At 47.4% G+C, this 23,303-nt stretch overlaps 2 long non-coding RNA genes across 2 annotated transcripts in view; one reads left to right on the forward strand and one right to left on the reverse strand.

Annotated features, from left to right (window-relative positions):
- Positions 1–23,303, forward strand: part of LOC110347972 (uncharacterized) — a 43,252-nt gene that overhangs the window by 602 nt on the left and 19,347 nt on the right. Inside the window, exons 2-3 of the long non-coding RNA XR_002392926.2 lie at positions 10,486–10,605; positions 18,201–18,308. This is a non-coding gene — a long non-coding RNA (uncharacterized LOC110347972). The remainder of the gene's footprint in view (positions 1–10,485; positions 10,606–18,200; positions 18,309–23,303) is intronic.
- On the reverse strand, positions 594–10,496 carry LOC110347973 (uncharacterized). The gene is made up of 4 exons (XR_002392929.2): positions 10,361–10,496; positions 3,321–3,472; positions 2,300–2,331; positions 594–1,629 (listed from the first exon to the last, which is right to left on the reverse strand). It is a non-coding gene; the product is annotated as an uncharacterized LOC110347973 (long non-coding RNA).

Raw genomic sequence — 23,303 nt, forward strand, 5'->3', positions numbered from 1 at the left:
CCCCCACCTCTCCAACCTCACAGCACACCTTTTCACTTCCTGCCTCTCAAAGGCTTGCTCCAAATCTCTTATCCTAGAATTCAAACCTGTGCAGTTTTGCCCCATCCCACTGAGAGGTGAGAGAACACGGCATCCCAAATACGCCACTTGGAAGGATTTTTTTTTTTTTAGCTGAAGGCAATAGAAACAAGAAAAACACAAGAAAAACCTTCTGCCCTTTGCCTGAAAGCAGGACATAAATTTAAAAGGGTGTCCCCTCTCCCTTCTACCAGAAAAGACAAACGTGGATCACAGAAGACAACTGTAGACCCTAACCAGCCTGGAGATGGCGAACTTTACCGAGCTTTTAGCTTTCACTAGTTTCCCATTGATTTGCCTTCCCCTGGAAACTGTGTCCTTAGCCTTTGTCTTGTTGCTTCTCTAAAATTGTACAGTTCTTTATTGAAGATGCTAAGCGGGAGTTCTTAGCCACCTCTGAGATTTACTCAGTTGCTGCTGTCTCCTGCGCACAATGTTAACTTCTAGGGCCGGAGAGATAGCTCAGTGGTAGAGTGTTTGCCTAGTGTGTGCAAGGCCTTGGGTTCAATGCGCAGTGTTACAAACAAAAAAACTACTTCTGGTTTTTTTTTCCTGTTACAGGAGAAAATCTCTCTTTTTACGGGAGTGCTGGCCAAGAACTTGGAAAGGGAAAATTATTTTTCCTCCCTGTGCTGCCTTACAGCGCATGGCACACTTTTACTTGACTCTGCTCTGGCTATGTGTAATCTACTTGAGTCAATATAACTTGACCTGACCTTCCTTCTGGGAGCCACTCATTTCCCTTTTCCCATGCCTCTGTGCCTCCAAATCCTCTCATCCTTCATGGCCATCCCCAATTCCATCTGACTTTTTCGGGAAGCATCCCCTGACTTTTTGGCCCATTGTGAGTTTTTCCAGCCCTACTGCCTGTAGCATACACCCCTCGACCCTTTTCTGTTCAGGTTACCCATTTTTCTTTGTCATACAGCACTTACATATGCCTTTCACTCCTACTACACTGTAAACATTTGGAAGGCAGAATCTAAGTCTTCTTTCTCTTTCTAGCTCCCCCTTCAATTCAACACATATTTATGTATGTATGTATGTATTTATTTATTTATTTTAGTCTTTATTTCCACTTTCAGTTTCTCACACCGGAGAAACAATGCATCAACACACATTTATTGAGCAGCTATTATATACCAGTAGGAAGTTTAGCATTTAGGGTTCCAAAGAAATCTAAGACTCCCCACAATGAATTGAGGAGACAACTGTGGCTTCTTCATGGAGCACTCATCAGGAAAGCCCCAGAGGACTTCCTTCGAAAGCACTCAACATTCTGGAGTAGGAAGCACTCTCATTCCCGGAGGGAGTGGCTGCCCACTCATGGAAACACTCATTCACCCACCCTCTCATTCATTTGTTCATTTGATAAATATCTGTTGAGCCCTACTTTATCCAAATGAGTCACAGGGTGGTCATACTACAGCCCAGGAGCCTGGGAAACTTTTGGGCTGAGTTGCTTCTTTGTCAGTTCCTGTTCACAGGTATAAGTCCCTCCTGGGAATTGTCTTGGCAAAGACAGGCTGAGTGTGGCAAGGGCAGGAAAACCTGGTATACATGGAGGGAAGGAGGACATCAGCCTGTGGTTCACCTTGTAAGAGTTTACTCTGTCTGCCAAGCAGCAAGTCCACTATAAAGTCCTTTCCTTCTGTGATCATTTGAGGTTTTCCAAACAGGCCTATGAGACTTAGGGTCCATATGCCAGATGGGAAAACAGGCTAGGCGACTTATGGTTTCCCCACAGTCAGTGGGCCATGGCAGGCTGGGCCTAGACCTGGTCTCCCCAGCTGCATTATAACGGACTGTATCCCAGACTCTTTGGGGACCCTGTATGCTAGGTTTTACACTGGGTATTGAGTAGATACTTAACCTGCCCCATCTGCAGGTTCACCAGGCCTGCTGAGGAGCCAGTTAGAGAGGAACCTGGCTTTGCATGAAGGAAGCAGGCACCTGGAACACAGCTATCTAAATTTCAGACCAAATTGACAGCCTCTGTTGTATCTGGCCACTATCAGCTCTCCAGCTGTCCCTCAAAAATTCATAACTTATTTCTGAATCCTAAGTGCAACTGATTTCCAAACTCTAATCTTAAAAAAAAAAAAAAACAACTTTAATCTCAATGCCCCAACTCTAGCCCCTCTTAATCATTTGTTCTCCACTCCTAAAGGCAACTTGGCCCCTCCCAAATCCTCACTGGTGACTCGACTATCTTTCTTACCCTTTATATAGCCCCAAGCAGGTCCAAGCATCCTAGAGAAAAGAGAAGGTCCACAGTAAATGTGCAGGCAGGCAGGGAGGGCCTGGTAACATCATGAATTTCTCATTTTGAAAGAGACCCCTTTCCTTCCCAGGTGCCCAGGACTTCATGTTGTTCTAGGCCCTTCTGCAAGGGGGAAGGGGGAGCATATGTTAACCCTTCTAGTTGTTTTTCAGAGAGGCCTCAAACTTGCAAGGCTTGTCAGAAGAGACAACGATTAACTGGGTTCCAAGGCAAGCTTGAGGAATGAGATATACAATTTCTGCTGTCAGGCAGATTCCTTATCTAAAGGCAACTGATTTGTCTCTCTGTTTATTTATAACACTTGCAGTGAGTTAGGTACCTCTGTTAAGAACTTTTCCATGTTATGTTTTATTGAATTGCTATAACCCTATGGAAAGGGAACTATTATCCAATTCTGTGGATGAAGAAACTGAGGCTCAGCGCTAGTTAGGCAAAACCAGAGACTGACAGGCTCCTAGATTCCTCTTCCTGTACTGACTCTGGGTGGGACAGGGACGTTTTCCAATTCTGAGATCTGTTCCCGAACTGGACATTTCTAGCACTAACTGGGCCGGTCGGCAAGTTCTAGAGCCAGGGGATTGGTCAAATTCTTTCCAAGGCCCCGCGACACCCCCCCCCCCAAACACACTGAGCCTATCAGATGTCAGGGCCCAGGGGCGGGGGAGTTAGCAGAGCCCTGTCCCCCAGGAGTTCCCTTGGCGCAGTGCTGTTCTGCCTAGTGTCAGTTTTCTCCCTGGTCCTTCTTGACCACCAGGGTTCCAGTCACCAGAGAGTCAGGGCTTCCTCTGGCTTCCCATTATGCCCGCAGTCAGACCAGCTCTGTCCACAAAGCACAAAGCCTTGCCTTAAAGGAAATGGTTCTGCTTCCTTTTCATGAACCCTGTAAAACAGTCGGTGTCAGGAAACTACTCTGTGCCCAGCCTTTGGAGAGGAATGACCCCTGCCCTTAAGTACTTACCATTCAGTCATAAAAAACAGGAACTGGTAAGTAGGGCATCGTTATAATGCTGCATCACGTCTGCGCGGTGCTAACTCCTGCGGGGTGCTGCCTCTGAACAGGATTCTGTCATTTACAGGAGGGTAACATCACACATCGCAGCAACTTTGCTTCTGCAATATATGGAGGGGGGCAGGGTATCAAATTTACATCTTGTCTAATATTAGCTCTCTGATGCTCGGAAGGTACATAACCAGGCTGAACCTGAGCTTCCATAACTGCAAAATGGAAATATTTTCCACCCTATGGTAAAGTGCTGCTTGTGAGGACTGAGGGGATACATAATGCCTATGAAGCACCTAGCAGGGTGTCTGAGACATGTGCTTATGTGTTTATTCATTCATTTTACAAACATGGACTGAGTACCTGTTGCGTGCCAAGCCCAGTGCTAAGCATCTGATGATAAAATAGTGAACGAAACACCAAGCCCTTATGGGATTTAAACTCTGACTTAACTGAGTCTGGGTTTCTTCCTTTCTGCTTGTGTATTCCCATACACTTTCAGGTTGATTAGCTCATTTTAAGCAGATATGTTTATATACTCTTTTGTACCATCTTGGTAAAGTAGGGATAAAGAAGGATTAATTCCACATGGTGGATGGAGAAATGGAGGCCCAGAGATTAGATGATTTACACAATACCTCTGTATTGTGTAACTGCAGATTGGTTTTCTGTTGTCCAGACTTCCATCCGCCAGGGATTCTCTTTTGACATCCATTCAGGTCAGCCCCACATTTCTCCCTGGAGCTCTGAGAGTCTTCCAGAAAAAGTTCCTGAGGAGAGCTCACTGCTGGAGGTCTTGGTCTCTCACACCCTTGGAGCTCATCTACCCAAGTGAGGCTGAGTGCCCTCCGCCAGTGCAGACAGACCCAGTCCGTGTTGATGCAAAACCAGGTCAGTTGTGACTGTGCCTTCTCTGTCAACCTTCCCACCAACTTCCAACCCCATCCGGCCCAGAACAATGGCCCACTTAGGCTTCTTCTCATCCACTCAGACCCCTCCCATCCCTTCCTCTAGACTTGGTTGGTGGCTGAGAACCTGGCACAGTGATGGCGAACCTTTTAGAGCTTTCAATGAGACAGTCTGCTGCAGTGCAAGTGTCAAAGTTTCACCACCACTGCCCTAGCAGAATCCCCGAGCAAAGTGGGCAGAGCCTTAGAGACGGAGTGTGCAGGTTCAACAGATTAGAGAATTTGGGTTTCATAAAGCCAGCCCTCAGATTTATGACTGTGTAACAGCATTTACCCCAAGCAAAAGTCCAAGGAACAGACAAAGATGATGTATAAACGTGCATTTACTGAAGAGTTTCTGGAGATTGCAAAACAAAGGAAACAAGCTGATTGTTCAACAGTAGGGGGTTCATTGAGTGAAACTGTGGTTTTCTCTACTCTGCAGTCTCTGGTAGCCATTAACAATTTCCATGAAATAGTATTTCCTGGGAAAATAACTGTTATGTTGCTAAGAAGAGGAGGCTGGGTTCTCTCTGGGTTTGCCACCCAAGCAAATGCGGCCTGGACTTGTTTGCTTTATTTATTTTTATTTTTTATTTTTTTGGTACCAGGGATCGAACTTGGGTCCTTGCACTTGCAAGGCAGGCGGCACAACCACTAAGCTAAATCTGAGGCCCTGGACTTATTTTAGAGCCAAGTCTCAACCTCCTGATATAGGGTGTATGATATAGGACCTCTAAATAATCTAAAGCATGTAAAGAAAATATTAAAACTCCCAAACTGCTACATATCTGAAATGCTGGGTTCGTGTTCTCTAAAAATCAAAAAACGAATTGTAGAAATCCCAGAGAAGGAAGAATGTATTGAGAGAAAGATAGCTTCTGTCTAAGAGAGACAAGGGGGATTGGAAAGTGGGTTGTCCCTACACCCCTTTCTCAAAGGTGTTTTACTGAACAAAGGCATGAGGTGAAGCGTGTATAGGGTGGGACAAAACTACAGTCAGCTAATAAGATTACAAGTATAGTCACTTGGGTAATATTGATCCCATGGGAAATCATGAAGTGGGACAAAACTGTGATCAACCGATAAGATTATAACAAGTATAGTCACTTGGGTAATATTGATTAAATGGGGAAGCAAGTCTCATACCAAGCATACATGGACCGGAACAGGGGTTTCCCAGAAGGAATGGGCTATGGAGGTTTTGGTCCCCACCCAAGGTGATTGATACCTGTTTAGAATATCAGTCACTGGTGTTCATCCCTAGGGGAAGTATGTGGGTATAGCTATTCTTTTTTGAACCCTGGCCTTCAGTAAATGAGCCTCAGGCCACAATTGTCTTCAGTCTTGAGGGCCCAGCCCTGCCTAACTGCCTTATAATATTTTCTAACTAGTTTAGCTGTCTACAATACTCCTATATGAGATTTATCTGCAGCAGATTTACCTCAGGGTTTCAGGTTCTTTTTTCCCCTACTTTTTAAAAGAATTTTTATTTTTTTTATAACCATAATCCTTGACATTTCCTAAATTCCAGTAGGAGAAAGATCTCATGAAATCCTGGTAGTTCCTCTGAGGCTCAGCCATGGCCTTTGCACAAATGATTGCTGTGGAAGGAACCAAGCACCAGGCGCATTTTTTCTCTCCCCCAGCTCATCTTTGTATCTGGGAACTTTCCTTGACTTCCCTGGCAGATTAGTCTCCAGTCTTACACATCCTCCCAGCACCATGCACTTCCTTCTCTTTGTTCTCACAGTTGTTACTTGACTGGGATTTTGGTGATTAGCTGGTGAATGTCTTTTTCCATCTATGCTGTCTCCTACCATGATGTCAGCAGTCGGGTCTGCTGATGTTGCCCACCCTGTCTCTACCACTCAGCAAGCTTCCTGCCCTCCTGGAGACTTTCAGTAAATGCTGACACACAACTGGTGCCCATGGATGGGTGGTGGGCCTGCAGGATTTCACAAGCTGGAGGGAGGAGGATGATTACCACAGATGTGCCTCCAAGGGAGAATGCAGCTCTAGGGAATCAGGGCAGCCTTTCTCTCCGCATAGCCCGGAAGGTGGCTGCCTGTGGTGCAATTTCAGGGTCACTAGGAAGGCCCTCCCCTGCCTCCACTCCAGTGCTTGACAGCTTTTACAAAAGGAGACAATGCCTTTAGTTCCCTAAAGTACACACAGAGCTCAGGCCTGAATCCCACAGAGGGGGTTGGGTGGGGTGGGGTGTGCTCAGTGGCCTTCATTCACTCTCAGCAGTAAATGATTGATGCTGGCTTTCTTAAGAACACCTTGTGATGCAGGGGAGGAGAACTCAGAGGAAGAGGGAACTGGGAACTTGGGGGCTAGGCTTGGATCCACAATGGGGTAAAGACAATGAAGCCTGAGGCCAACCTTGACCTACAGTATTATTTTGCCTTTTTGGTTTGCAAGCAGGCCAATCCTACTGGGTATTAACATCCTTTTTGGTAAATCTGGTTCTGCAAATATTTTATGTCTGGAAAACTTTCAAGAAAGATGGCGTTTGGAAATCTGGCTCGGAGGCCCCAGGATGACAACCTAATTACGTTCCTTTTAATAGCTCCTTCCCAAGTGCTCAGTCAGGGACATCTGCTCTGTTGCTGCTGCTGTGGCCCCTTCAGGGAGGAATATTTTTAACATCACTGTGCCACAAAAGGAAACTTCTGAAGGCTGGAGGAAAAAGGCCTCCGTATTCCGGTGCCCCAGGGCCCAGGTAGGGCCTAATGCTCTCCTGACTTCCTCCTCCACCCAACCATCCATCAACAGGGCCAGGATCCTTACCACAAACAGAGGCACTGGGGACTAGAAAGTGGTCACTTTCTTGGTAAATTTTCCTTTTTCTGTTTCACAGAGGGAAATTCCATATGCCAGGCTGCCTTACCCAGCTTTCTGTGTAAGCAGGTGTCACCAGCCCACTGTGTGTCCCGAGAGGGCCCCACTCCAGCCGTCTACCCATGAGCTGTACCAACCTCCTGTTCCCACTGAGGGTTCCCCTTCAGACCCCTTGTTATGTAGGGACAAAAGGAAGAGAACAGCTAAGGATGGAGGGCTTCCCTGTATGAATTAATAGGATATGAGCTTTTGAGGATGATCTAGTCTGATGGGCCAAAAGAGATGTGTCTTGCAGGTCTCTGTGACCAAGAGGAAAAGACCAAGGAGTCCTGGAGATGACCTAGTTCACAGGCTCTCTCTCTTGTTCATGCTCCTGTTTCGGCCAGTTCGTGTGAGTTCGTCACTACCCATGGGCAGACCTTAATTGAAGAATGGCCTCTTTCTCTGGGAAGCCAGTTCTCTTTGACAGAGGAACATGGTGGAGGGAGGGGGGGGAGGGAGAGGGAGAGAGGGAGAGAGGGAGGGAGGGAAGGAGGGAGAGAGAGGAGAGAGAGAGAGAGAGGAGAGAAAACCCAGTGTATCATCCCTGGCCCTTGATACCAGATGCCTGTCAGGAAGGGGCAGCTGAGCAGGAGGGGACACTGCGCTGCCCTGGCACCAAGATTTTCCACCCACACGTCAGTTATTTTAATGACGGCTGCTTTGTTTCACTGGAAGATGTAGTGCATCATCGGGATGCTATGGAGACTTGCTCGAAGTCCCTCCCCTACTCCAGTGAGGACAGAAACAGCAGGAGCACCAGGAGCAAATGGTCAATGGGACTGCTTTAAACTGGCTCCTGGGTCTCCTTGCCTTCAACTATATCCCCCAGGGCTGCCAAGCTGCTGGCTTATTCAAATTCTGGAGAGAGGAAATCCGATTTAGTCACTGCCCTCAGGCTCCAACCCCAGCAGGGCCAGAGTCTGGTGGCTGGTCTTGGTGAGGTGGACCTTCAGACTCTGCCCGAGGGGGAGCCTATGTGGCTTCCCCCAGGGGTCCTGGGGTCCTGGGCAGGCTCAGTAGTGCAGCATTATGGTGGCAGAGGGAGGGCAAGCTCTCAGTGACATAGCTCAGGGGTGACTCTTAAAACTAAAAGAATAAAGCCAGGCATGGCAACACACGCCTATACTTCCAACACTTGGGAGGCCGAGGGAAGAATATGTCTCGGATATGAAGCCAGCCTGGGCTACAGAGCTAGTTCAAGTCCAGTCTGAACTAAATAGTGAGACCCTGTCTCAAAAAAATGAAACCAAAACAAAAATAAAAACAAAACTAAAGGAACAAACAATTAATAGAAAATCTCAGGGACATGGGGAGGTGGTGGGAGCCGGGAAGTGCAAGTATGGCTGAGCCATTAGTGCCCACAGTGGTTAAGCCCTACTATTATAGACACCTGAGTTAGGTAGGACTATTATAGGCAGTCAGACAGGGCTGGGCCCTCAAGAGAGTCAGAGCAAAGGTGAAAACACATTACAGCTGTGGCTGGCATCTGTTAGAGACAAGGCCTCATTTTTTTTTTTTTTTTTTTTGGTACCAGGGATCAAACTCAGGACCTTGCACTTGTGAGGCAGGGGGTGGAACCACTGAGTTAAATCCCTGGCCCTATCTTGATTTATTTTTAATGCAGCCCAGATGCTGTTCCATGGCTTACTTACCACAGCGCATCCCCTTGCTTGTGAGCCTATTGCTCGGCCATGTGACAGACACCCCGGCAGCCTCCATCTCTAGCACCAGCCTGTCTGCACCCCACACCTAGGCTCCACATCAAACCTGATCTGAGCTCATTCCCAGTTTTCCACTGGCATCATGCTGCTTATCTATGGGTTTCTGGAATTTAACACCAACATAACCCCTGCCCCCTTCCTGAATGACCATGTCTGCCCCATCACACACCATCAGGGCCTGGCTCAAGTTCCCTGTGTCCTGCCTCCACTGCCTCCACTGAACCCTTCCTGTTCCTTCTTCCCCACACTAATTTCCCCTTTTAGCAACTCAGGGTCTGCACTACTTTATGGCAGAGTAGCAGGGAAAAGAGGCCTGCTGGCAATTCAGAGGTGCAGGCGGGGTGAGCCTGGGTGAGTAATTAGACCTCTCAGAGGCTGTTTCTGAATTTGGGATTTGCAGGGGTTGGACCAGATCAGTGACTTTTCCTGAGACTAGGCTGGATGGGGACAGAGGAGGGAGGACAGGCAAGTGCATAGGGCCTTTGGGATTTCCCCATTCCCTCTGACCAGAAAACCCACCTTGGCTGGATTAATGGACTAGACTCCTAAAATGCTGCTGCTTAGAAAGAGACAGCGATTGAGAACCTCAGGGTATCAATGATTCAACTGACCAGAAGATATATCGCTCTAACAGGGCAGGGCATAAGTCTTTTGTTCCCAGGTGGGTTACAGGCTGCCTGGGGCTGTGTACAGGCCCTTCTACAGGAGCCCAGCAGTGAGTGTGTTGGGAACAAGGAACAATGGACATGGCTCTGGTCCCCGATGCTCCAGAGCATCTCACCAGCAGACTGAAGCCTGGGTTCCAGCCTTCTCGTGGATTCTACAGAGAACCTATCACGGGGCTTACAGCCTGGCCTAAAACCCTCTCTCTGACTGGGGATGGAGTCTGGGTGGGCTGAGGAGAGCTCCTCTGAGAGACAGTCAGTGACCTAAGTGAGAAGCCTAACAAAACAAATGCCGGAGGCCTGGGTGTGGAGCCTGCCTCCTCGCCAACCTCCTTCACCTCTGCCCCTCAGGGCTCTCAGCTAGATTGTGCTGCTTATGATTTACATACTATTTTGACGCTGGCCCTTTGTCTAGACCCCTGGCTGGGTGGCTGGGGTCACAAGTCCCTCTCTGGCTAAGGCCTGGTGTTCATCTGGTTGTGGGAAGCTGTAGGGACGCATCGGTTCTTCAGAGTCTGCCAGGCTCAAGGTGCAAACCAGCCCTGAAAGACTCATAATTGAGTCTTGAGAAGCAATCACTTGCTAATAAAACCCTCACAAAAAGATGGGCCCTAGAAAAACCACCACAGAGGTCAGAGGAGCTGGGCCCGGAGGGAGGGCAGGGAGAGGGCAGCTCACAGCTGCAAAAGCCATGGCCCTGCCCAGAGCTGGTGGGACCAGCCTGTGGCACACAGAGCAAAGCCAAGAGGCCCTTTTGGCCCCGGTGATGTCTTTACCTCTCAGGAACTTTGACTATAGCTTGTGGCTGAAGGGGACTGGTCACTCAGCATTCCCAGGATGAAACAATGAAGTCAGAGAGGTTCATCCTCAGCCTCTCTCTTCTTTCTTCCTCACATTACAGATGAAGAAAATGAGGCCCAGGATGGACCTTGTTCTATCTGGAAAAAGACAGAAAAGGGACCTTAGGACTGGAAAGGCAACTATAGGAGCAGCACCCCCCTGGTGGCGTTGGGGACCCAAGGTGAGATCTCTTTCGAGGGGGCTGCATCTGCAGAGGTTCCTGAAGAGAGGAATCCCCAAGGCAGAGGTCATGTGTGACCCACAGAGATTGCATAGCCGCAATAGGAACCAGAGAACCATGGAAGCCTTATGCCTGGGCAGAGGGAGTAGGGTTCAGGTGGAATTTCAGAGCCTGCCCCCAAGCCGAGCATCCTGGACACAATGGCTCCAGTGACCCTGCACAGCTTTGCCTGTTTGGCCTTGTCCCCCTTCACCCTCCAGTTCATCCCCATTCCTATCACTTTCTCTTCCTTCTCGCCTGACACCTAATCCTAGGGAAACAAATGATTAATGTAATTATTATAATAATGATATATTGAGAGTGTCTGAGGCAGTATACTAAGTATTACACATATATTATTATATTTAATTCTCATAACAACCACGAAAAGCAGGACTGCTGTTCCCACTTTCCAGGTGAAGTCACTGAGGCACAGAGAGATCAAAGAGTTTGCCCAAGACCCCCCTCAAATGAATGATGAAAGCAGAATTCAAACCTTGGTCTGTTTTTACTAAAGCTTAAGTAAGAGTTTGTGTGTGCATGTGTGTGTGCGTGTGTGTCTGTTCTGAGGCAGCATCTGATATGTAGTACAGGTTGGCCTCAAACTTGCAGCCCTCCTGCCTCAGCCTCCTGAGCCCTGGGATTATAGGCAAAGCTTAAGCTTTTAACTGAGAATGTCCATTAAATTGAAGAAAGGTGGAAGCTGGTGGTGTAGCTCAGTGGTAAAATGCTTCCTTAGCACGTGTGAGGCCCTGGGTTACATTTTTTAGCATGAAAAAAAGAAAGAGAAGGAGGGGAGAGGGGAAGGAGAGAGAGAGGAAGAAGAAAGAGGAGGAGGAGAAGAAGGAAGGAAGGAAAGAGAAGGAGAGAAAGAGAGGAGGAGAGGAGAGAAAGGGAGAAAGAGGAGAAAAGGTTCTGAGAAACCAATTCTTCCCTGGAAGTCACACAGCTCATCAGTGTAAGCCGGTCACTGGGCCCGCTGCTCTTTGGCCTGCGGCACATACTCTTAGGGTGGAGCTTTCTCTGCACTTTGTCCTCCACCCTGGCATGCATCAGGATGCTCAAGAAGTGTTCAGGAAATGTGCGCAGGCTGAAGGACTACCTTCATCGTATTTGATGTGCCTACCTGGAGTTTTCTCACATGCTTTCCAAACTGCTTTGATATCAGCTGGGATGGTCTTGTCCTTAGGTTGGATGTTAGCTCAGCCCCATTCCCCCAAACCTGGAGGGCCTAGAATTCCAGCCTGGAGTGCAAATTTCCTAGAAAGGATATAGGATATCAAAATGAATTGGACTTAGTGTCCCAGCACCTCAGTATGAATGAGTTTGTCAGCAGGTTTCCTGACAAGGGGACCTGGTTGTAGGCAGGGACAAAAGAAACAAACCAAAGTTCTGGTTAGGGTGGGTTGGGGAAGAGCTGAGTAGACAGATTTCCAGTGAAGTGACCTTCTGGGGGTCAGGGCCTCTCAATCTTACTGCTGTGAGGTCTCTATCTCTGGGTCTTTGTGTTTTGGGCCCTAAAAGCCTCTGGCCCAAATTCTACTGGAAAGGGCCCAGGGTAAGCAGAGCCCTTGGACAGGGCCAGCAGAAATGCTACCTCCATCCAGCAGGGCTTCACACATGTCCCTCTCAGGTGACCCTCGGCCTCACCACAGCCTGGGAATGGGCCTGCCCAGTGGTGGGCTTGTTGGCGGCTCTCGTCAACAGTAAAGGGTGGAGAGTCCGTGAGAGCTTTGGACCCCCAGCCCATCTGCAGGAAATTGGTTCCTCAGAGCCCTGTGCCATACTTTGTTCTTGGCAACCTCATTGGGATTAAGGACTTTCTAGAACCTTCACTCAATTCAATTTAAATGAACAAGGATGTATTTATTTAGCCTCTCCAGCACTGTTTCTAGATATCAGCGTAGGAAACATAACGCTCTACTCTTCGCTCAAGTCTTTTTTTTTTTTGTTGAGACAGTCTTGATATGTAGCTCTGGCTGGCCTTGAACTCATGATCCAGCTGCTTCAGCCTCCTGTGCGCTGGGATTATAGGCATGTGCCACCATACCTGTCCAAATCCTTTTATAAGCAACTAAATTTTCTCAAAGCCAGCATGACATAGTACTTAGAGGCTTTGGAGTAAGACAGACTTGGGCTCAAATTCCTCTGCTGCTCCCTAGATCCGTGTCCCTTCCTATCACACGGCCTCAGTTTCTTTCTCTGTAAATCATCAACCTCATGGACTGAATATGAGATTGGGCATGAGTTTAGGTCAATGTCCATCAACTGGAAGGCCATGCTTTGTTAACAGCATCTATCAAACCAATAGGCTAATAAAACCTGCAAGCCTCCCCAGTCCTCATCAGAATGCTCCTTTGCCCAGACGCCTTACACAATTCCCTACCACCCACAGGCATTTTTCTTTACCTGCAACTCAAGGCCTTCTGCATCAAGCCACATTTCAAGTGCTCAATAGCCATATATGGCTCATGGCTACCATACTGGACAGCAAGAGCACATTTCCACGGCTGCAGAAAGCTTATTGGGCAGCCCAGCTGTAGGTAAATCTATAGCTCACCAGTTCAAGCCTCTTTCCTTGAAGCTGGGGCCATGAGGAAAGGATGGGGAGCATAAGTGAGCAGGAGCAGGAAGTGGGCTCCACTGAGCAAAAGAAAGGAACAAACATCTTAGAAAACCAAGGTTGGACTACAAGGGTAGCTACCAACACCCTCCCCACAATTCATACCCACCACTTTTCCTCATTTTGGCCTTAGCCCCACTAGGAGTGCTGTGGGAGGGTAAGGAGGTGGGAGGCCATAGAGTGTAAGAGCAGAGGCTTGGACTCTGTGGGCCTCTGTAATTTACTACATGTGTCTGCATTAGTCAGTTTTCCATTGCTGTGACAAAATACCTGAGCAAAGCAACTTAAAGAAGGTTCCAGTCCATGGTCACTTGGGCCCATTGGTGCTGGTGAGGCAGAACATCATGGCAAGGAAGCTGTGGAGAGCAAATCTGCTCACCTCATCGTGGCTACATGAGAATCACACCCTCTCAGCCACCCGCTTCTGCCAACTGCCCTGCCTCCTAATAGCTTACTCAGCTAAGAGCTCATCAATGGATTAACTCACTGATTAGGTTTGATCCAATCACCTGTGTAGGCCCCGCCTCTGAACATTGCTGCATTAGGCACCAAGCCTTTAAAACATAAGTTTGGGGGCGGGGGGGGGGGACATTGTAGCTCCATACCATAACAGTGATCTATCTCTCATCTAGTAAATTATCCCTACTTTTCCAGTTGTGGGAGGAGTGAATGATGAATATCCTGCCCTTCCCCCAGTATATTGGGAGTATTTAACAAATATACTTCTTTTCCATCTTTACATGGCACCATATATAAAAAAACGTGTCTCTGTCAGAGGGGTGTAAGTGTGTTTTTTTTTTTTTTTTTGGTACCGGGGATTGAACTCAGGTCCTTGCGCTTTGTTAGTGTTTTTAATAATAAAAAAAAGCATAAAAAATTTAGTAGACCTTTCCCTTGACAGAAGCATATTACCTTGAAAGAACATGCTCCTGTCCCTTAAACAGTTGGAGGAAGATGGATAAAAGATTGACAGAGTGGATCATTTCTGTGGCTCAGCTAGAGTTAAATGAGGGTTCTTTATTCTTTTTTCTCTGTGTATGATTTAAATATTTCATAACAGATAAAGCTAAAAAATTGGAAACACACTCCTACTTGGGCCTAATGTGCCTAAGTGGCCCCCAGATTTCTGAGGAGGTGCCCCTCTTCTTCATGACGGGGTGGGGGGGTGAGGTGTGGGGAGGGGCAGCGGTGACTGTTCATCCTGGCTGTTTTCACCCTGGTATCTGTTTATTGTACAGGGAACTTGAGTGTGTGGCCTCTCAGGTGTCACTTTAATTCCTGATGAAGGGATCTGAAGCTTGGGCTCTGGTGCCCAGGTGTCTGGCCCCTAGCCAGGTGTTCCAGTTCATCCCTCCCTCCCTCCCTCCTTCCCTTCCTCTCTCTTTTTTTCTGGTACTGGAGATTGAACCCAGGGATGCTTTACCACTGAGCTATATCCCCTGCCCTTTTTTTTTTTTTTTTTTTTTTTTTTTTTTTGAGACAGGGTCTCACTATGTAGTTCAGACTGGCCTTGAACTCTGTGTAGCCCAGGCTGACCTCAAACTCACGGCAATCATCCTGCCTCAGCCTCCCAAGTAGCTGGGACTACAGGCATGTGCCACCATGCCTCATTCTCGTCAATTATTGGTCTCAGTTGGGGCTGGGATGGCTTGGGCTGGGCTAAAACCCTCTAGCTCTTGGAGTGGGAGCCATCCAGTCCCTCCTGGCTCTTCTGTCCATCCCTGCTTAGCTTTCCTTCCTCCCCCTGCAGCTGTCTCTGCTCCCTCCCACCCTCCTGTAGCTAGGATCCCCAGCCACCTTCAACCCTCTTTGCTTCCCTGGGCCTTTCTTCTCACCACTTGTGCCACAAGAGGTCCTCCCAGAAGCTGGGTAATCCCTAGGGAGAGAATCCTTTGGGGTCCTTTGCTACACCCTATTTTGCTCTAATTATTTTAGGGCTGTCTGGTTTCTCAGGGTAACATGCCAGTCCCAAGGGGCTGAAGCTCATTTACCTCCCACAGTGCCAAAATAGGGGTGAACACACATAGAGGGATGAATGAGTGAACTGATCTGACAGGCAGCGAGCCCCAATTTGTCCTACCTGCCACCCTCCACCCTCACACTAAGAGCTTTGAGCCAACCTAAGAACCATGAACGATGCTCTTCCATCCTAATTCAGCCAGGCCATGACTCCAGGCAGCAGTCAGCCACAGGAACACAGTCTTTACATCTGTCTGTCTGTCTGTCTGTCCACCAGGCTGGGGAGTGGTCAGAGATGGTGAATGATTGCAGCCTGGCAAAGGTATCGGGTTCTCAGGGTCTCTCAGAGACCAGGGGATATTGAGAGAGAGCCAGAAGAAAAGACAGGGGAAAGTGGGGGGCAGGGTAGAAACCAGAGAGTTGAGGAGGGCACAGAAGGGGACAGAGCAAGGGAGGAAAAAGGGGTCCCAAGAAAGCCAAGGAGAGTGCCTCGCCTTGCACGGCTGCAGCCCTGTGTCGTGGCTGTGCTGATATCCCCAGCACTAATTGCTTCAATTAATAATACTGCTTTATAAAATTTCAGCAGTGAGAGCAAGTACAAGGGAAGATGACATCATGTATTAATAATGCAGGCAGGGATCGCTGGGCTCCGGGGGAGCTCCATTAGGGGGGCTGTTGCAGTCTTCAGTGCTCACACTCCCAGCAAGGCAGTGTGTGTCCTTGGGCCTCTGCAGATGCAGGGCTGTGGAGCCTGGGGCTGAGGTGGCACCCGGGGCAGGGAGCTGGGAAGAGTTCACTTTCTCAGAAACTGCAGCGAGCACCCCTCCCGTTTTTTTGCTCTGGACAGTCCATGTTCTCTTGCTCTTATGTAAGAGCTGTGCAGGTTTCTGGATTGCTGCCCTATGTCTCTCCAACTGCCCCTTCCTGGACCCTGTCACATTAGCAGCTCCTCCTCCGTGTCTACCAGTGGTGAAAGTCCTGGGACAGCTTCTGTTGTTTTTTCAAATCTCTGTCCCATTCCATCTCTTTGTATTCGCATCTCTCTCTGGCTTTCTGTTTCCCTGCACTCTGTCCCTGGATTCTGAAGCTTTCTTCAGGACAAAGAACCTGTATCCACAACATGTAGATCTGGTTTCTCTCAAGTCACCATCACCAGCATTCTCAGCAAAAGCTTCCCTTAAACATCTGCTGCACAGGAACAAAGTGGCAAGCAGCAGGCATCCCTGCCTGAAGCTGTAGGTCACCAAGTGATTTTATGCTGAGGTAAAGCCAGTTCTCTTCCCATTTGTCTGCAGAAACCAGGCATGAACATGCCAAACCAGCCTCCTCACCTCATTCTGCACTCTAGGGAGAGGCTTATAGGCCATAATCTTTGATCATACATGTGCTTCTCTAGGAGGATTTACAACATTCTGCAGTCTCTTAAGAGCTCTGTGATAGGCCCAAGGATGCCAAAGGGCAGCTCTGATCTTGGGCAGCCAGCACTTCAATGAAACCTTAGATGGCCAGGGCACCTGCATGGACACTTCTGTCCACCTTTGCATCCATCTCATCCATCCATCCTCATATCTCACTCTTTGAGTTCTTTTTTTTAAAGACAGGGTGTCACTTTGTAATTCAGGGTGGCCTTGAACTCACAGTGGGCCTCCTGTCTCCGCCTTCCAAGTGCTGGGATTACTCCTGGAATTTTGTAGCCAACATTTATGTCAAAAGCAGTTTCAGGCCTAGAAATAGAAATGATAAGAAAAGGCTCAACTTTCCTCTAAGACTAAAAATGAAAACTCATGCTTCAAGTCTTGGCATCCATGTCCACCCTGCTGTTGCCTTTGCTTCATGGTGGGACCAGAGCTTCTGTTGGCAATTCTATGTGTTCTCTAGAATAGCCTTCCTTTCCCAGGAAGGAAGTAGGAGACAAACATGTGTTGGGAGAATTCTGTCTGCATGTTTCTGTCCCAAACAGCCCGGTGTGATCCTGATCTCATTCCAAGGAGGCAAACCCTCCAGTTCTGCTCCATTGAGGAGGAAACTGAGATTCCAAGAGGGTAAGATCATGGATCTAGGCCTTTTTGCCATCAAAGTCCAGCTCTTTCAATTACACAGAAATGTCTGTGTTCAAACAGTGGCTCTTGGAATGGAATGATCTGCAACAAGCCTGGCTAATCCTCTTCACCATGTCCTCCCCACTGAACGTATCTGACCATTCTTGACCATTCTTTTTTTTTTTTTTGGTACCAGGAATTGAACTTAGTGACTAGACCTTGCCAGGCAGACACTGCACCACTGAGCACCATTCCCTGCCCCTCTTTTCTTTTCCCTCGGTACCAGGGATTGAACTCAGGACCTTGAGCTTGCAAGGCAGATGGTGGCACCACTGAGCTAAATCCCTGGCCTGAGTCTGACCATTCTTTAAAGACTTAACTTATACCCTGCTTCTGCCATCAAGCCTTTTCTAGACAATTTCAGCACAGAGTGCTTTCCGTGGGTGGATTAAGGCAGGAGTAGCTATTAGGTACACAAGGGAGCGGCTGTAGTGGATCTTGTTGATTTTCACCCATTTCCCATTTATTCATGTCTGACAGATCCTGGTTGTTTTTTCTTTTGTACCAGGGATCAAACTTGGGTCCTTGTGCTTGCGAGGCAGGCAGTGGAACCACTGAACTAAATCCCCGGCCCTAGATCCTTGTTTCTTACTGGGTTATTTGCTTCTCCCTTGAAACTCAGAAGGCAGTGACTGTATCTCCCTTCTGGGAGTGGATAATTTTGTCTAAACCAGTTGCAGAAATCTTACTCCCCTCGCCAGCAATCAGCCTGGGGTTGACCCAAGCCAAGCATGTGACCCAGCTCTAGCCAGTAAGATGCCAGTAAGATGTGACCCCTAGTTCTGGGGAGCTCCTGGGAAAGAGACATGGGAAGAGAGTCTTTCCTTCTTCAGTAGGCTATTTCGCATCCAGAACTGTTGTGTCTTGCCTTCCAGCTTGAGGCAAAACTCACTCAAGGACAGCAGAGCAGAGGGAATGGAGTCCTTGAGCTGCTGCATCCAACCTCCCAAACCTGCCATCCTACTGAACTTCTGCTATGAGAGGTAATAAATTCCCTTCCAGTTAATGCCCATGTGAATTCAGGTTTGCATTACTTGCTGACAAAAACATCATAGCTTGTACACTCCCTCCTTTAACACTCAGTATCTGTACTGTTTTCTTTGACGCTTATTACCCAGTGCCTTGTCATCTCTATTGTACTGTTGTCTTGTGTGGTGATTTAGCTTTTCCAGTGTTTATATATTCACTACAAAGTCTATACCAGCTCTCATAGTTGTCCTCTGAATGCTCACAGAGCTTCCAAATACCTGTCAAACTTGTCATTCATTCATTCATTTATTCATTCCAGAAATACTGAGGAGGCCTACTATGTGCAGTGAGGTTCCCAAACACAGAGCATGTGGTCCCAATGAGGAACTTGGATGTTAATCAGATAACCTGGGGAGTAAGTCTAGAATGACAACTGAGAAGTTATGAATGATGCAAACATGTTTTTTTGTTTTTTTGTTTTTTTTTTGGTACCAGAGATTGAACTCGGGACCTTGCGCTTATGAGGCAGGCACTGGAACCTCTGAACTAAATCCCTGCCCCTTGGGAAATTATGAATGAATAGAGCTATGCTATAGGACAACAGGAGCACTTGGCCTACTTGGGAGTCAGAAAAACAGCTCTAACAGATCCCTGGGAACGAACTGGGTGATAAAAAGTGGAGAAAAATACATTCCAGGTGACAAGAACAGTGTGGCCTCTCTTCTCTCTCTCCCTGCTTTGACCCAGGCCCTCAGCACTTTTTGGTGCGGATCACTGCTGTAACCCAGCAGTTGTCTTCCACTGGTCTTCTCGCTCACAGACTTGTTCCCAACAGCTCATCCTCCTGCCAGCCACGAGAATAATCTATTAGAAAACTTTTGGTGGTTCCACCATCGACCAAGACAAGATCTATTTCCTGAACAGAGCTCCATAGGATCTAGTCTCTGTCATCTCTCTGACTTCATTTTCTGCTCTCTATCTCTGAGAACTCCTTGCTATAATTACCAGTCACACCAGGGTCTTTTCATACTGTTTTCTGTGCCTACAACACCCTTCCAGGATGTCTGTGTGTGGCTCACTGACTCAGGGGTCACATTGACTGGTTAATGGCCCTCCTCTTCCACTGTGCCCTGGACATGTCAAGACTGCTGACGGATATCTTCCTAAAGAGAACTGCACATTTCCAGTATAGGGACTATGTTTTATATATCTTTGTACCCATTGAAAGAGTGCCCTCAGGAACCATTTGTTAGACAGCATTTCAACACTAATTGCCACCCCACATAATCTGTCACTGCTCATACAATATTCCATATGAATATTCTATTCTACCTGCTGTTTTGTGTGTGCTGCCTTGGGCTATAATGAGGAGACTCAGACAAAGCAGGGTTTTGTCCTTAGAACCAGCAACTGCTCTCAAACTGACCCCATCCCTATGCCTTAGCTGCAGCGACTTTATGCAGGGGAGACCCCATCTAGGATCTATGTTCTTGGAGGCCAGACCACCTCATACATTTTTCAGCTAGTCTCAGTGAAGGGATGAATGTGTACATGGATGGTGTAAAAAAAATAGTTGAACACATTGCTTCTACTGCTCTTATTGGGCAATTACAGATGAGTCCTCTTGCTGTCGCAATCCTTGCAGGCAGACCTTGGGAGGAAAGTCATCCTAGAAAGGACTATCCAAGGGATTCACTTTGCTTCTCCCATCCCATCAGCATCCTGACACCTTTCTTGCTCAAGCTGCCTTCATCCTCCTGGCCTGTGGGACTGAACCTGGTGTTGGAAGGTGCATTGGAGGGTTCACAGAAAATGAGCTTTCAGGCTGGAGCCCACCAGCCCCTCCTCCCTGACTGCAAGGCTTGATGGTTTCCTGTGGTCCAGGAGACAAATGTGCTAATTAATGGTCTGGAAGTGCTCTCTCCTGCCCGTGCAGACATTCAGGAGGCCTTGAGAGAGGCAGGAGTCTGGAGAGATAATGCAGGCCACTCACTCACTTCTGGGGCCTGAACCCTGGAAACACTGAGCAGGTCTGCACCTGAGGTAGTCCAGACCACAGCCAGAAGTGTTGCTGAGGGTTTACTCCATGGGCTGAGTGATGGCCAGTCCCCGAAAGGCAGGTAGGGAGGAGAAGGGAAGAGGAGCTGGCAGAGGGAGTACTGAGTCTCCTGTGAGGTGTTCCCTTAAAAACTGATCAGCAAGGCCTATTTGCAGGTAGGAATGGCGTCTGGCTTGCTGCTGGAGGCAGAGAGGAGATGGGACTTCCAGCAGAGGCTCCCAATGGCCTACCTTTGCACCCTACCTTGTTTAGGCTTGAATGCTGATTCTACTCAGGCCCAAGTGTGACTTGGGCTGTTTCATACTGTCTCTGAGCCTCAAAGTGCTGCAGAGGGGCAGGGCTACCTACATAGCTCAGGAGCCTAGTATAAAATAAAAATGTAGGGTCCTGGTGTTTAAAATTATTAAGAATTCCAAGATGGTGACAGGGGAGCATTAAACCAAGCACAAGGTCCATGTGAGTTCCAGGACTTATGTGACCACACAAGTTACCCACCCATAAAGCAGACTCTGCAGAGGGGTCACGTGAGGGAGGGGGGTGGCTACACCTAGGCTAATCTGAGGCAGAACAGGGTTTTCCTCAGCACTAGCAACTCCCATCAAGTTGACTCCCACCCACGTGCCTCAAAGGCAGAGACTTAACATTTGTAGGAGAGAAAAAGCAACTTTTTTTTCACCCTACACAAAGTTCATGGCTGAAACCTCTATAACAAACAACAGATTCAAAAGAGAAAGATGGAACAAATTTATTTTACTAGTGTTAGTGACATTGGAGCCTTCAGAAATGAAGACCCAAAGATGTAGAGAAAACTGTTTTTATGCTTAGGTTGCAGTGTGCTGAGGTATGATTGGACAAAAAGGCTCTGAAGTAGTGGTATGGAACTGAGGAGAACTTGGTGTGGCCTGTTTGTTCAGATTCCTTTCTGCATTTCTGTGTCTTCATTCCTTTCTTTGGGTTTAGGGCAGGACACCTGTCACATGATGACCTTTAGGGGAGGGGAGGGAGAACTTTTTTGGCCTCAGGGTAGAAAAGACAGAAGGTCAGAAGTGACCTTGTTGCTTATGCCAAGGCTCCCTGTTTTGGATATCCTGGTTCTCCTCCCTGGGCCCACAGGCTCTCAGGGAAGACTAGGTGAGGGTGAAGGGATTTTTTTGCCCTTAGAATCTCTACTTCCTTTCTGTGTCTGGTGTGGGAACCACATGAAGGAAACCCTGGGATCTAAGGTTCAGGTTAAGGTGAAGGCCTGCATACCTCAAGCTGGCTGTTCCAGTGCCTTTTGCTTCAAGTTACCTAGATAGTCCCCTCTCAAAATGTAATTCACTTGATATTTAAGGAAGAAGTAAGATTCTACAGGCTCTTTGGCCAATAAATCTTCAAGGGAAGTAATTCAGAGCCAAAATGGAGTTTTTAAAAGCACTTGTGCAGGGCCAGGTGTGCTGGTGCACATCTGTAACCCCAGTACTGTGGGAGGCTGAAGGAAGAGGATCAAGAAATGGAGCCCAGGGGTGGGGATTTAGCTCAATGGCACCATGCCTGCCTTGCAAGGGCAAGGTCCTGAGTTCGATCCCCAGTACCGGACAAAAAGAAATGGAGGGCCGGGGATTTAGCTCAGTGGTTCCGCCGCCTGCCTTGCAAGCGCAGGGATCCAAGTTCGATCCCCAGTACCAAAAAAAAAAAGAAATGGAGCCCAGCCTGGGCAAATTAGCCACTTAGTGAGACCCTGTGTCAAACAAAAACAAAAAACAAAAAAAAACATAGACAACAAAACTTTAAATGGTATGTATACTTCAACTTGTAATAGTTGAAGGGTGCCAGAATGTGCTAACTCAGAATAGGCCACTTTAATGTGTGGATTACAGTGGCACCTCAGTTTACAAACTTAATTCTCTCAACAATTCTGGTCACAAACTGAATTGGACAAGAACTGAGTCAAATTTTCCCATAAGGTCAACATTGAACCTAACCATTGAATTTGATTTGGTTCTTGTCCAATTCGCTTTGTGACCAGAATTATGGAAAGTTTGTGAACCGAGGTACCACTGTATTTTGAGCTAAGGCACTTGGAAAATAGCAGGTATGAGAAGGGCGCTCTGATATCTCCCTTTCTTCCTGAAAGCAAGCAGTAACAACCCACATGAAAGATGTCCTCCCTAAAGATGGAGGAAAGCAACATCCTTATCACCAGGTATGGGGAGTCAAGGCTGAAAGGTGTCTACACACCCCAACCTGGTAAACCAACCCTGATATTCCTAGTCACTTTCACGTGGTCACTTATCCCTTCCCTGCCCTAGCTCCTTGCCTTGTCATGTTTTCACAATTTCACTTTGTAAAATTCTTTGTCCAGCTCCATGTATAAGGGTTCAGGGCTAACTGGTCCTTTGGCTCTATCTTTTCTTAGGAGGGTTCCTGTGTCACGTATAACTTGTATTAAATAACTGTATGCTTTTCTCTGGTTAATTTGTCTTATGTCAATTTAAATTCTTAGGTCCAGGGCTGGGAATATAGCTCAGTTGCACCACACCTGCCTGCCAAACATTTGATTCCCAGTACCAGAAAAAAGGAAAAAAAAAAAAAAAGAAAGAAAGAAAAGAAAAATAAATTCTTAGGTCCAGCTGAAATCCCTAAGATAGAGGTAAAAATTTTGCCTGTCCTACAAAGTGAAAATTTTACTCTAATTCCAGTCAAATAATTGACAGAATTATCTTTGCTTTGAACTTGGCAGAAATGGTATTAAGATTGATTTGGAAGACAAGCACAGTGGCCCCAAGGATCACAAGTTTGAGACCAGTCTGGGCAAGTTGATAAGAGCCAGCTTCAAAAAACAGACTGCTGAGGAGGCTCATTTCCCAGAACTGCATCAAAATAAATGTAAATAAATAGATTTGGAAAAATAAATATAGGTGGAGAAACAGGAACTTTAATAAACAAATAAATAAATAATTTAGATAGT

This window comes from Heterocephalus glaber, unplaced genomic scaffold, assembly GCF_053883595.1.
Source record: "Heterocephalus glaber isolate CG9 unplaced genomic scaffold, H.glaber_assembly_v1.0 deba00001457, whole genome shotgun sequence".
Taxonomy (NCBI): Eukaryota; Metazoa; Chordata; class Mammalia; order Rodentia; family Bathyergidae; genus Heterocephalus; species Heterocephalus glaber.